General features: G+C 35.6%; 1 protein-coding gene across 2 annotated transcripts in view; it reads right to left on the reverse strand.

The window, feature by feature from the left end:
• LOC106668828 (lachesin-like) overlaps nt 1–15,457 on the reverse strand; it is a 179,274-nt gene that overhangs the window by 82,121 nt on the left and 81,696 nt on the right. The window contains exon 1 of one of the 2 annotated variants that reach the window (XM_024226354.1): nt 12,206–12,275. The exons of the other annotated variant lie outside the window; for it this stretch is intronic. The gene's annotated coding sequence lies outside the window, so the exon portion shown is untranslated. Of the gene's footprint in view, nt 1–12,205; nt 12,276–15,457 lie in introns of those variants that run through there. 2 annotated transcript variants of the gene reach the window in all.

Raw genomic sequence — 15,457 nt, forward strand, 5'->3', positions numbered from 1 at the left:
GAATAATTGAAATTTACACAATTTTAATAACTTTAGTTTAATTCGGTGAGCTCTAAACCTAAATTAAAAGTCTTGTTAAGAACCCATTTCATATGGTTACCCATATCATTTTGTCTTGTCTTCTACAAAATTGCAGAGCTTAATCCGCCCATTCCTTTACATTTAAATACGAAATACAGGCAATTCAATAAGAATATCGTCGTGTTTTAGTACAAACGCCGTTATACTAATTAAAGATTAGCACTGAGGCGATCCGTTCCTTCTATAAAAGAAAGAATAGAAGTCTTGGATGGTGTGCTGGCAGGGTGGGGTGTGGCACGGGCAAGGGTCCCGCTGCTGCACGGCCCCAGCCCAACCCTTGTGATGTATAGAGTAATTTTCAGTGGAATCTAGTAGGATTAGGTCGAATAATGGGAGCAAAGCGTCCCCATAGGCCGCCCCTAAACAATTTCATCTATTTAGCATTTACTCCAATTGTTTTATCGTATACGTTTTTATTCCGCCCCCCGGGGAAGATACCAACCATTTTAATAAATTGTTTTTTACGGTTTTCCTCTCGGTAGTTAAAAATCTCTTTAATCCTCCTGTAGGAACATTAATCAGTGATCGCTATATCAACATGCACACTGATGAAAATACCGATTGAGAACTATGTATAATTAATCAAAAGGATACTTTAATTCTGTTTTTCCATCGATTTGAGTCGTCCATTCAATACAGGATTTATTAATATTTTATTTAAAGAGGTGTGAGTACTTACAGATATTACGCGAAGGAGTTTATTTATTATTATGTAAACACATTAAAAAAATGTTCACAAAATAGAGAATAACTTAAAGACGACTACGGATCGGGAGGATCGTCGATGGGATCGGATTTACTAAATTGCTCAAAAATGATTAGGAATTTTTGTAACTTATTCTTATTTTATTAATTTTAACTAAATTAACCTACATATTCTTGTTAGCTTGTTAAAACAAAATAGAAAATACAAATCAAAAACAAACAAATACTGATCCTCATTTTTAATCACGGGTTTACTTAAGAACAGTAACTATGAAGAGTACTCATTTTGTAAAGAAACACCTTTTCTCGTCTTTTCTCCATTTTAATCCAGTAGTATTCTCTATAACCATGGAAAGACATCTTCTTGAACCCGAAGTTCGCAATATTATTGTAAGAATGAGTCATCGAGGTCACCGACAAGTGGATATCGCAGAGGAGTTGACGGTTCTCAGACCTTGATCTTCCGAGCTTTAGCATGATTCCGAGAGAATGGAAGTGCCAATTCAGGAGTCCTGGTAGGGAATCTCAGCGCATTACGACGCGAGAGAACAGAAATATTGCCATCGCTGCAAGACGGAACCCTTTCCATAGTACCTGCCAGATCCTAAATCAGTAGATGTTTTGGCAAGGACTTTATCAACACAAACGATTCGTAATCGGAATGCTGTTATGTTTAATGATTAGTCACGTTTCTGCTGTATAGTGATAGGCGCCGAAGAGTCTACTGAGAACAGGGGATGCGTACAATGCCTCAGTTCATGGCGTGCAGTTTTCAGGAGGCGGTCTGATGGTCTGGACTGGGTTTGCAATGGTTGAAGGCAACCTCACCACATTTAGGACACAGTTTAGCAGGATTATTCTATTTTTACAAACCCAGCGGTTTTTCCATTCTCGTTTTACTGTATTTGAGATAAATAGTTTTAAATCCGCTGGGCGTATAAGTTGGGAAGTGTCGTGGGGGCTTCCGACGTCTTCTTTGGCCACCCTGTCTGCTTCTTCTTTCCTAGCTATCTGTATGTGGCTGGGAAACCTAGCACCACCTTCTTCTCAACTGCATGGATCCCTTTTAATTGTTCTTTTATCTTATTTATTAGAAGGGCGACGGAGGGTCTTTTCTTAAGTGTCTGGACCGCGCTGAAGAGCTAGTCGGTGCATATTAGAACAGAGTTGTTGTTTTTTATGCTCAGTGCAAGCGATATGGCGTTTAGTTCGCCGTGTAGAAGAGACAATTTTTTAATTTCTCCCTTCATGTAAACGGCTCACCACTCGCTCTCCGTCGTTTTGGGCGCCTTTTCAGACGGGTCTGGCATCTCTACGCATCCTTTAGGACTTGAAACATGACTGTATAGTAAGTAGTGTGCCTTGTTCCCCCCCCCCCGGCCGGCTAGCTGTCTGGGCTATTGGCATTTCACATTCCTTCCACCTCACGTTGTAAAAATTTATTTATTTATTTATTTTAATTGTGCATATCCCAAGGAAAGGAGTGAGTTTCAGGTAGCTTTTCTGTCTCCACCTGGTTCAACTCTACTCCGCGAGCCGCTAATATTTCCTTGCCTCTTATGGTCAGCGGCCTCGTACAACTGACTCCTCAGGAGGGCGTATCATTCTCTAGAGTTAGGGTCGAAAACAGTCTTACTTGAGAAATGATACGGCCTTCCCCATTTTCTCGCATAATATTTCAGCATTTTGTTTCTAATGCAACTAATTCTTCCTTTTTGAGAAGCACAGTTTATATTATTCGAAATGTGGTAAATGTAGTATTACAGGAAGGCAGAGGATGATTGCTCGATCCGTCCCTGTAAAAGGATGGCGCGTCACACCTTGGTTCAAACTCGAAAACGAATAGGCATGCCAACCTACAAGAGAACTGGGCTTAACCACGGCAGAAAGTCACAAATTTCCATTTTTTGGCAAAAAGAAATTTCTGAATATAGTTATATACAATTTGTCTTAAATCTACTGTAAAAATGCATTTATTGACGATTTTGCGTAATGTGAGTGGACGATGGCGAAATAATGTCTATCTCGTTGACTCTCAATTAGATTGGATGTATAGTTTGTGTAAAGGGTGGTACAGGAAAACCAGGAAAACCGAATTCTTCATCGTTGTATATGAGTGAACGCTGAACGCTAAAAAACGATATTGATTTAAAAATTTCGGAGAGTGTGAGATATGGTAGTTGATTCAGACCATGTTAAAACTGCATGCGCTGTGTGCTGAAATAATTCTAAAATTTTCTTCGTATTTGATACTTATGGTACTATTTGGGTAAAACTATTTAATTATGATTGTTTGAAAGAATTTACCTAAAACACCAGAAAATCATTTAGTGATATATTCAAATTAAACTAACAACTCTTTTAACATAATTTTGCCTATAATGAGTTATTATCGCAACTTGTTTCACCATAATATATCTGTTTGAAATCCGACCCCGGACTACCAGCCTAATGCCAGTTTAAAAACCGCCGAAACTAGTAGGATGAAATCAATAAATGACCTAGATGGTAGGTACAATGTGTTTACGCTTTTGATTTAATTTCAGATGCAATTTAAGGCTACGAGTATTTCGCTTAAACGTTTTGACACTTGAATGGCCGGATAAAATGTATAAGGTCAAACGATTTTTTCATTTATTTACTCTTATATATGTATATTATGTTTGTTATTTAAAGTTTCATCTGGTTAGAACAGACGAAGAAGGACAATATTATACTACGACGTTCGAATTTTATTTTCATATATTGTTTGAAGCGATCATATATGATTTTAATGACGGTCAATTGGAGAAGTAAACAATATTAAAATATGTAGCGTGTGAGAGGAAAATTAATTTCACGAGATTAAGATTTTTTTATAAATTGTGGTATGAGGCAAAGTTACTAGTGGTACTATTGGTTTAGTTAAAAAAAATACGTGTCTAATTTATTAATCTCTCATTTATTAGTGCCCCCAATTTATTTTCGTGATTACTGAATTGTTGTTGCCTCTGATTCGGTAGTCTGCAGGTAGAAGAAGTAACTGTGAAAAATGTAGCTTCCTAAATGTAGCGGCTTGACTGATTTAGCCGATTACTCAAACTCGACATTCACGGCTAATTCGTTTGAGCCGAAGCGAACCCAGATTGATAGAGAAACCCACGAACAAAGTTTTTATTGCTAGAACTCTTCTGCTTCCGAAGTCCTACCTATTAAAACTTTAATAAACCCGTCTCTTGAACAAATGAATCCCACTCAAATCCCATTAAACAACTTTCTAAGATTTTCTGGTTTAACGCGTGTATGTCTTGCTCCTTTTTAATTGATTAGAAAAATATTAAAATATAATGTTTTAACTTGGCAAAACGAATTTCTTTCAGATCAATAAAAATACCTCCAAATGAATATATTTTTTTAGATAACAGATTTGCCTTAGAATATGTAAGTTTAATTCAATCTGCAAGATTTAATTTTTTTTAATGCATTTATTACTTGACCTAAAATACTTTGTTACCAATACTTTTTGTTATAAATGAGTAGTTGTACATTTTATAATATTTTAAATACTGTTATCACTAATTCTATCCCATTGTAGACGTATTACGTACATATTATGCGGCTTTAAACAATCTAGAATTGTTTGCGCGATGAAAAGATTTCCGTTTACACAATTCAGGTACACATAAACGCTATCTGAATCCTAATGTCATCTCTCTCTTACTCCCTCCCCTCCCCCAACACTCTCACTTACTCTCCATCCCTTTCATCCTCTCTCTAGCTGTTAGATAGATCTAAGCTCAACTCGAAGAAAGTTTGATGATAACTGCAGTCAACTACGGCGGCAATTAATTCGGCTTAACATTCTCTCAAGTCGGAAAGTTTATTATGCTACTGTAAAACTAACCATCGGTTAATCTATTGCATTGTCTAAATCTAAACTGGAACAGAACAGAAATTTTAATGCATTATGTACAATGGTTTAGTGGAGTTTCTCTTTAGTGAAATTGCCTCCAGTTGGTAGGGATAAAACGAAATTTTTATTATTTACAATATTATCTATTGAGGGAAAAATATTAGATTAAAAACCCCAGCTATCATGACCAAATTTCCGTTTGGTTGGTTCAGAGCGTTCTTTATTCTCCTGTGAAAGTACTAGTCGTTCGTCCAAGCAATGCCTATTAGACAGCAGATTGTACTGGTACAAGTTCGCATTGCTTAAAAAATTTAAAGGTTGCATCTCTGATGTATTCCCACCACCATCAACGTGTTTGTCGCATTGTGCAGTTCCGATATGCGTTTGTAATGATGGCCAGTCTGACGCAAGCCTCAAAAACTTCTGCTCAACCTGCAGCATATGCTGCCGCCCAGGAGGGCACGCGTACAGAAGCATCAGTCTGACCACTACTTTGTACAAACGAAGCTTATTGGCAGGCGACGTAGCAGAAGGCAAAGTACGCGGGTAGACCCTTTGCCCTTGTTCACTTTATCACTGGATATGGGGAGTGAAAGTGAGTTTACATTCCAATATCACCCCAAGATATTGAGATATTTGAACGACAGTTTCAAATCGAATCTTTTTATGAAGCAACGATCTACGCTTGAAAAGTATTGCATCGATTAATTTTAATTTTCTAATGGTTGCAGAAACTTCTCGTGTAGCGCATTGCGTTGTCTAATCTGGTCGATATATTGCTTAACCTCAAAGAACAGGAATAAAGACCGATATCGTCAGCGTAGAGTGCCAATTTTACATTCGTGGGGCGAGGGATTTTGTTAAAATATAGGAGGAACAGAATGGGTCCAAGGATAGAGCCTGGAGGAACACCGGCAACATTGTCTCTCGGTTGGGAAAGGATCGAAAGGAAACTCTATACTCCGTCATCCTACTGATCATGCCAAACAGTGCGATAGGCCGTCCCTATCAAAAACATACCAGTATGCTTTCGTAAGTTAAACGCTAGCGTTATGTCTTCTACTATTCTGGCTATGTGTAACAAGCTAGAATATCTTAAGGTTTAATTCATGAAGTTTTTACTACAAGAGGCGTGGTGCTGGTTTTTACTTATCATCAATCAATGAATGAAGCGTTATTATTTGGTTATGCATTTAGCGGCTCTAAAGACTTTAGAGACTTAAGTGTAAAAAAATCATATTACAATTGCACACCTATTCCTCACTTTTTAAATTAATAGTTGAAATTATTTAATTAAAGTATTCTGATGTTTTGTAGTATTTGATTATTTTATAAGTATTTATGTTTTGGATTTATTTCATTGTAGAATTAAAATTGGTAGTGAGTTGGCATTAATTTTTTTCTAATGAAATACTTTGCACATACGTTGTTACTCGTAAAAATGAGAAAAAATATCTTTATCCTGACAAAAGAGAGAATGCCGAGGTTGGACAGGAGGCGACCGATACGAGGTCGAGAGCGAGAAAAAAATAGGATTAACATAACCAACCATTTGGTTTTGACATTTGGGGTGAGAGGAAGTAATTTATTTTTTATGTTCCTTCTCCATTGAAAGTGGACAAATAAACTCGGATTTTCTCGCTGTTCTACCTCTCAGGGTTGTCGGTTGGCCGGTCGCCAAGGTATAAGCATGTTATTGCCGAGGTCTGCCAATCCTTTGGACACTCGACTATTATGTCTTACCTCGCCGGATCATAATGTTATGGTAATTGGAAAATATAAATCTGCCTTTGTGCAAACATCCGGCACGCTATTTATATTTTAATTAATTAATCAATTAATTAAAATTATAATTTCAAAAAGGCTTTCTAGTTTAAATGGATTCAAATGTTTAACAGTTGATTTTTTTTTATTAAATAAGTATAAATGAATTTATTCCCCGACTAGGAGAACGTCCACGCATTTAATTATTGGAATACGTTGTTGCTAGAATTGAATGGGTTAAGTGAGTGCGTTAGAGGAGATTGGAAATAAGGAAGACGAGTGTCGGGGTAGGATGTGTTGTGAAACTAATCAGGAAGAGCCACCTGAGCGCCCGACGGGTTATCCGCGCTAAGACTTCTCCACGAGTTAAAAAGCGATTTAACATGTTTCCTAACAAGACGTGCCAGGTGGAAGGAATCTCATTCCGACAATACAAAGGGCTTGTAGATGGGATTACTTAGCATAAGCCTGTTAGTTGCTATTTAACCGAAAAGCAATATCTGGATTATCCAATAAGCATCTATAAGCAAACATAAATAGATAAATACATAAATAATATAATCACATATATGAATAATAAACTTGTGGCCGAATCAATAGACTAAAAGGAAATCACCCAGACCCACCACTGAAGATGACGAGAAGTTAAAACTCTTCTGATAGATCAAACATATATAAAGACACTTTATTTTTAACCGATGTAATATAGCAACATATAGTACCATTAGTCCTAAATTTTGTTGTTGTTTTAATAAGAATTGGGCAAAGCCTCCATTCTGTTAGACTTTGATGGAACAGACTGTTTCAATCAACCTGCCTTTAAGTTTTATTTGAATGATTTTTATAACCCGTTATGTTTAATTTCCATTAGAACCAAAAATTCAACGGACCGATATTTCGCCTTTTCTATACCGAACTTTTACAAACATCATAGAAAACGTTAACTTGATTATTATTAAAATTAAATCTGTGTGGTCATATTTTTATTAAATGTAGCTTAAATGTAAATTAAATTTAAACGTAATGTATAATTGTAGAATTTTCTACGATTTCATTTCTTTTCAACATTTATTCTGCTATTTCATGATGAGTGTTATGAATGTCAAGACGGTAGAGAAATTATACATATAATCCTTTACCTAAAAACAGAAAACTCGTTATTAATAAATCTGTTTAGAGAACGTGGTTTTTTTTATAATTGTAAATAGTTATAGTCTATATGCCTTGTCATTAAGTGTTTTGTTTGAATGAGTGTATTTATTAGTGTAGGTGATGAGGGGTTATGGTGAAATATAGCGTCTCCAACATTGTGTGTGTTTAGAGTCGATGGCGGAATGTTTATTAAAGTGCCCCATCGACCATAATTTAAATTATATTAGTAATGCTGTGAGTAGGTTAATCAGTATGAATGAAATTATTTGTGCGATTGATTTATCCGGTTAAGTAGTTACTAGACTAGATTATAGTTTGCACTGTTTTGGGGCTGAAATGATCTAGTTGTTGATGGCCCCGTTGGTAGGGAAGCGACGATCTCCTGGGCATCTGGGTTAAGAAGTATACCCTAATTGTGTAGGGTCAGCATATCGGGGAGTGACAACTCTTGGGGGTGAAAGTTCGAACAAATCTGTTATCATTCTGATATTAAACCTACCAACAATTTTGTGAACAACTTTATTACAATTTTTAAATTTGTATTTGGTATATAAGTTGTATTATATATACTGAAAGACAAAAAACCATACACCGTACGTATTTTGTTTATTTCAAATTGTTTGCATTTTTATCGTTATATTAATTACAACATACGTATGTTATGATGTTTGAAAGAAAATTCACCGGCAAAAATGTAGTGGTAGATTAAAATTTAACTAACAATTTATTACCAAATTATGCTCTTAATTCTTTAATATGGGCAAAATCAGGCAATAAATTATTAGGTAAATTGACTCTATCACTCTGGTGTATGGTGAATTTTCTTTCAAACCATCATCATTAAGACATTTATATTAAAATCATGAATTTCTGATCTCGTTTAATTTGGTTTACATAAAAACAAGAATGTTGTAATAAATATAGTGATACAAATATATATTGTTTGAAATAAACAACAAAATACGAGTGCCTGTTTATTTTTTTAAAGTATATTATAGTTGAAAAATATGAATGTTACAAATATGTTTATTGAACGTATTAAATGATCAGGTGTACTTAAGCAAAATTGTTGTAGATTGCCATAAAGTTAGTGGGAATCCGTTTAATCCACAAGCGGGTGCCACAAGACGGGAAAGGTTAGTAGACGGAGTATTGGGTTTCTTGGGGAACCACCTGTAGGCAAGTCCCTAGAAATATGAACTGGCCACAAAAGCTCGGACCTGTTGATGATTCAAAAGTAGCGCCATTTGTCATTTCCAGACCGGTGCCTCAAACTCAAAGCAATCCAGTATAAGGTAGACACTTTGAAAGAACTTAAAATATACAAATTATTTGAGGAAAAATCTTCGGTATAAACTAATAGACGCTCACGCGTGAGAAAACATGAAGAAGAACATGGTATTTTCCGAAGAGTTGGAATAGATGTTGTTTAATTCAAATATTAGGTTTAATTTTGTAAATCGTTGTGTGCATTTTCTTTCGTATTACTCCAAGTTTATACTACTGTATCTCCATGAAAGAATTAAAAATGAATAGTTTCATTGCAAAGTTAAAATAGATTTCATACTTTTATTCTATAAAACTCTCATTTATTCACATAAAATCTGGATCTCGGAAATGAAGACAAGTTTGCATAGGTCACAATTTATATTAAGATGATCGGTTTGCCTCCTTTACGTATGAATGCAATCCTTACAACGACTGTATTCACGATGTTTGTAAGATGTTAACCCGTGTTAATTCGAATAGAGAAATGTTCAGTAAGATCGTAAACTGATGCCCCCTTCTTATCTTAGCATTTTAAACGTTAATTGTTCCGCAATACTGAACGTGGCGTTTTGGTTTTGTTTTGTGTTAAATTGTCAGATGCCAGAAGTTAATAAAAAGGGAAAATTAATCAACCCTTTCATTCAAAATGCTATATATGCACTCGATAAGTACTAACAATGACACGCTTCAAGTCTTGCCGACATACCTAACTTGTATCCTAACGTCTAACAGCCTACAATTTTGTAGGATAGGAGATGTATCTACTGTGAATGGGAGTATAATGACAGGTCAGAAATCAACAAAAGAAATGTATTGGCCAGATGTAATTAATGTGTATTTAAAAATAAAAATACGTGTAAACAAAAAACAGCTGTTAAATTCATGGCTGCCATGTTGGTTACCTACGCCCTAACGGAGGCAATGCGACTACATTTTCGACCTAACATCTAACATTGGCCGTGGCCTGTTAGATCGAGCGATGTTAACGAGCCGATTCTTACAAGTCTACGTCAACATTTTTCTCGATCTAACAGGACCAAACAGAGCTAAAAGGATTAACACAAAGATCGATCATACCTCGACTGCATGCTACTTCGGACTGTGGTAACCGACAAGAGATTTGGGAACTGTGAGACAAGACGAAAGTCGAATTTAACGTACAAAATTAGTACATATTTACAAAACTTTCATTACACCTAAGTTCTAAAGTTCGGGAGTCAACTGGTCTTTCCGATGCAGAATGCTAAGACAAATTCGTAATACTCCCTTCAATATCTCTTTAAAAAAAAGTTTTTTTTTTTTCTGATTATATTATAAAACAGAGAATATTGTTATATTTTATTGACAATTTCACTATTTCTTATCAATATTTCATCAGATTATTATTATTATTAATTTTCCACGTCTCGACCGTTTGAGGCGACAGCTCATACATCTGCTAACGTTGATTCATTGGGCGGGAGTGTCACCATTAGCTCACCTCCTGCAATACAGTGACTATCAAGTTATTAATATTATCATCACATTTATTGAAAACAAAGCTACATTAGATTCATCTTTGAAATTAAGGGAGTCCACATAGGTGGACGCAACGATTACAGCGTTGTCACGACAACCCAGCACTGTAAGCTAAAGGTCCCGGGTTCGAATCCCTGAAATGAACAGAACATACTTAGGAAATATTTGTTTTTTTCAAGAATACTCGCACACCGAGGATTCATTTAATCTCGTAGTTGAACGAACTTATATTCGATATAGATTACTCATTAATTATAACTTAAATTGACCTTATTAACGAAGAATGAATGACTCGCTGCAAAAAGATGATGATGATTCTTATCAACATCATTATTATTAAAATTTAAAGTAAATTCAATTTACAAATTTAAATAATATTACGTACTCTTAAGAAATTTAAGTTAACATTACAATTACTTTAAAGATTTATAAAAATTGTTAATAAATATTGACTATCGATGTATGAGATAACCTTAACTAAGCCACTTTTTTAAATTTTGGAGTTAAAACAAGGTGATGCTTTGTGAAGGGATGAATGAAAAATTATAAGACTGAATTTTCTGTTTTTCTTTTTATAGTATAAACTACAATTTTTAAAAACGTTTCAGTATATTGAGAAAGGAACATACATAAATTGTTGTTTCATTTCAAAACTTATCAAAGCCTTTACCATTATGAAGAGACCAAAAGGTCAGAGGTGTGAGGAACGTGTATGCATAATTAGGAAGAAATATGTTACACCATGTCGTTATAGTCCAAACTCTACGATTGAAGAATGCGAGTAATTAAGAAATAAATTAAGGCGGTGGTATGACGGTTCAGGAAAGGAAATCCGCAAGAATTAAAAATAAAGCAAGTAAAAAGAAAACAGAACGAACGTAAAAAGAGGACCTCAAACTCATGGCTCGAAATGATTTAAATCGAATCTCTTCTAACTCTTATATTTATTAAGTGGCCTAGTTGAAGAATGATCGGTGCTCATTTGAATCGGTTTGTGCGAGATCCTTGCAGAATGAATTCCGTTGAAGAAATCTTGGAGTTGAGAAGGATTTGTGGAGAATTATTGCTAATTGCCGGAGGAAGACGAGGTCTCCCGCTCCGGAAACGGGCCCGAGCTAAATGTAAATAGAATATACCAACAGTACGAAGGCTCCCAACATTCTGCCCTCCTTTCCATCCCAACTGTAACAACCGGGGATAAGGACAAGTTTTTAATTAAACGCCCTCTGTCTGGCTCAAGTGTAAGTAGAACCAGCTGCGCCATTCCCATACAATCCTTTCCTGTTTGTTGGTCTGGACTGGTCTTACAGTCAAAACAACACACAAACAATTTATTATACCTTTTATGAGACATTATCCGAAACGTTAGTCTACCAACCATATCCGAATCTAAATTTTATGCTGAGAAATAAATTGTAACCTTAAAATCTTTAGTAACAGGATAAATAGAACGAAATCATTGATAACAAAGTAAAGTCAACTTAAGTCGACTAAAACTCAAACAAGAAGCTTCATTCTTTCCATTCTTGCATTACAGTGGTATGGGATTGCCCGAGTATAGTTTTATATTTTGACCGATGATCGATTATTCCTTTAACATTTTTCCGTTCATTTTTTCCGAGATTTGGTAAAACATTAAAGCATACAAGTTATGAATTAATTTCGTAGTATTATTTTTTTACGAGGGTTCGCAACAGCAGAGGTCATATAAACACTCAGGATGCCGGTGTTTTTGAAAAAAAAAAAGAAAAAAAAAAAGAAGCCCATTTGTATGTATGTCGGGTTCGAATGCAGGGCCGCTGGATTCGAACCCGGGACCTTTACCTTACAGTGATGAGCGCCGTGTCAACGCCTAAACCATTGCGGCCACCGACGCCCCCAAGTCTTAAGTATGTATAGCACTTTTATTGAGTATTATACTGTGACTGAGCGCTACTATCACACATTGTCCATTGCCCCCTCCCATCAAGAGGCGACCTAGCGCCGGTAAGATCGTGGGAGGTTTGGGCTCAGGTGTACTTCTGCAGCCAAGGGCGAGGGACGTAGGGAAATCAATAGAAATCATAATTGTATTAATACAAGTAAGTTTGAGTGGAGGCCACAATCTTGGTGACGGGATCTATGTTTGTCACTCAATTCTGTATATAGATTTGTTTTACGTTTGTTATATTTTTGTTATCGGGAAGAAACCAATTATATTTTATTTTAGTTTTGGAATAAATAGTTTGTTTAATTTTAGTTATATTTTGTGTTATACCTTTTATACCTTTGATAATACAACAGTGACAGGAGTATCACTTAGGGCAGATATTCGAGTCAGAATATCGGCCTAATAGTAAGGCGGTCGAACAAATGATCGTCACACATGGTAGCAGAGATATCATTTTCAGTAATACACCTACTAATAGTTGCGATCTGCGAACTCTGGTTTAAGGATAAATTAATAAAAAAAATAATTTGTATTTTCCTATGTTCCTACTGTTATTGTTATTTTGTTTTTATCATTTTGCCTACTGCATGCGCCAACTTTAATAACTTTTAATTTCGTTAATTTTATTATTCCTATCCTTTAAATCCACGTAAATTTATTTTCGAATACAGAAATTGAAATGTTTAAGAAGGAATTAACCGGAGCGGCGCCTGTTGAACGCCTATCAGTTAATCCTCTGTAGAATAAACAAAAGCAACCGATTCTAAAATTAAAATAATTTGCAAAATGACATCAAATATACAAACTCAAGATCCACTCCCCCAAACCCATGATGTAAATGCTAATTTATGTAAAGCATGTGCAATACCAGCCATTGCGGATGATTCTTCTATCTGTTCGGTTTGTAAAGATATGTTTCATTTTGCATGTGATAACATTGGAAAGAGGGAGGCATGGATAAAAATGTCAATGGCCAGGCGCGACTCTTGGAAATGTAATAATTGCAAAGGTAACTCATCACACAAACAAATAGCCGACTTGACGAGACAATTAAACCAGGCTCTAGAGTTAATAAAATCGCTGCAAGAACAAAACGAAGCAATAAAACAACAGTTAAATAAAAAAACACAAAAACTACCAAAAAACACAGATCCCAAATTTGAAAGTACCCCCGATCAGAACGTCACTTTAGATAATTCCCTACAGGACGAAGCCACAGTACACATGCCTTCAGCAGTTTCCAACCATAAGTTCCCTAGATATCTCGAGAGCCTAATAAACGACGTTCCACAGTTTAAAACCAACGATCCATGGTCCATCATATCGTTCATCGAAAAAATGTACGATTTAAATATCAATAACGCGCAATGGTTCAATGAAATCTTTCGGCGAATCGGAGTAATCCAATCGAATTCAATCCTAACGCAGATTTTAAGTTGTGCGGGCGACAATGAAATAAAATTTCCATATGTTTCAAATTATGTAATTACCCAATTAATTAATGTCCGTACTCGTACCTTTTTAATATCCCGTAAAGTTTTGAGACCACAAAAGAATAACGAATCTTTTAGGGACTATGTTTATGACATAAGAAAATCTGCAAGTATACTAGGAAATTACTCAGAATCCGAGATTTTGGATATTATTATATCGGGAGTAAACCTTAACACGCGAACTCGTTTTCAATTTATGGAAAAGCCAAACAATTTGCAGGAATTAGAGAATTTAATTTTACAAGTAGAACGGCTCGAAGTAGCAGTTAAGACGGACTGGCAAAGATCAAATTACAGTAACTTCCGCTATAGAAATTTCCGGGCAAATCTATATAATCAAAATACAGCAACTCCTTCTCCGGGGAGCCGGGGAAATAATGTAATCCCAAAATTTCAATTTAATAAGAATGGATCTGGTCAAAACAAGGAACATTTTCCAACTGTTCAGACAAATTTCAAGACTCAATTGTTCAAAGAAAAATAACCCTCAGTGCAATAACAAGTTACTAGAAAAAATAAAAATCAAGGTACACAGTTTTCAATCCAAGAAAGCAAGGACAATTCAAAAATAATTGAAAGAAATAGGCATTTAAGTGATAACGCTCCTAAGCCGTACTACGTAAATAATTCGCCTGATAAACAATTTACACGGACACGACCTCAACAATCATACTCTCAACCCAAAACTGAACCCCGATCTAAAAATAAATATAATCCGTGCACGGAAGAACAAAATCACTCTTTTCAAGAACCAAAAAACTAGAAAACCGGGTCTATGCTACATTAAATGAATCAATTATGAACATAAGTAAAAAAAGCATCTATTACAATCATATTTTTGTCAAAGTAAATAATTATAGAGTCAATGCTCTCTTAGATACAGGTGCGGGTATATCTTGCATTCAACCACAATTTTTAAAAATTCTAAATCACATACAATTTATTAAAAAATCACCCTGCTCAATGTCAATAATTGTAGGAAATTCCGAAAAAATTAGAATCAACCATAAAGTAAACGCGCACATAAAAGTTGGCAAATTTTCATGGAATCATGAACTCTTAATTGTACCTAATTTACCATCACAAATTATCCTAGGCTTAGACTTTTTAGGAAAAACTCATATGTCCATAGACCCGGCAAATGCAAAAGTTTTCTTCAAATTTAACCCTTTAATTACAATCCCGCTCACCCCACCCGACCACCAAAACGTAAACGTATTCACAAGGGTGAGGCCCGAAAATGTTTATAAACTCTTTCAAGAATCTTATCCGGATATCCTCACTCCTAAATTGGGTTGTACGAACGTCATGACATACGATATCACTCTGAAGGAAGGAGTCGTCTTGGATTCTCGCAAATCGAGGGTCTGCTACCGCTCAGGGCCCGAGCGGTACCAGATTCTTAAATCTAAGATCGACCAACTCCTGAAAGATTCAGTTATTGTACCCGTGACGTCACATTTTACTTCACCCTGCTTCCTTGTCCCAAAAAAACCAACAGGAGATGGTCAAAAGAATTTCAGGCTTGTCATCGACTATAGAGAACTTAATTCAAAAATGAATTACATTGCTCACCAAATCCCCACTATAGAGGAGGCCATCATCCATTTACGCTCCGGAAAATATTTCTCTGTTTTTGACTTAAATAGCGCC

Source organism: Cimex lectularius, unplaced genomic scaffold, assembly GCF_000648675.2.
Source record: "Cimex lectularius strain Harlan isolate CLEC.00 unplaced genomic scaffold, Clec_2.1 scaffold155, whole genome shotgun sequence".
Taxonomy (NCBI): domain Eukaryota; kingdom Metazoa; phylum Arthropoda; class Insecta; order Hemiptera; family Cimicidae; genus Cimex; species Cimex lectularius.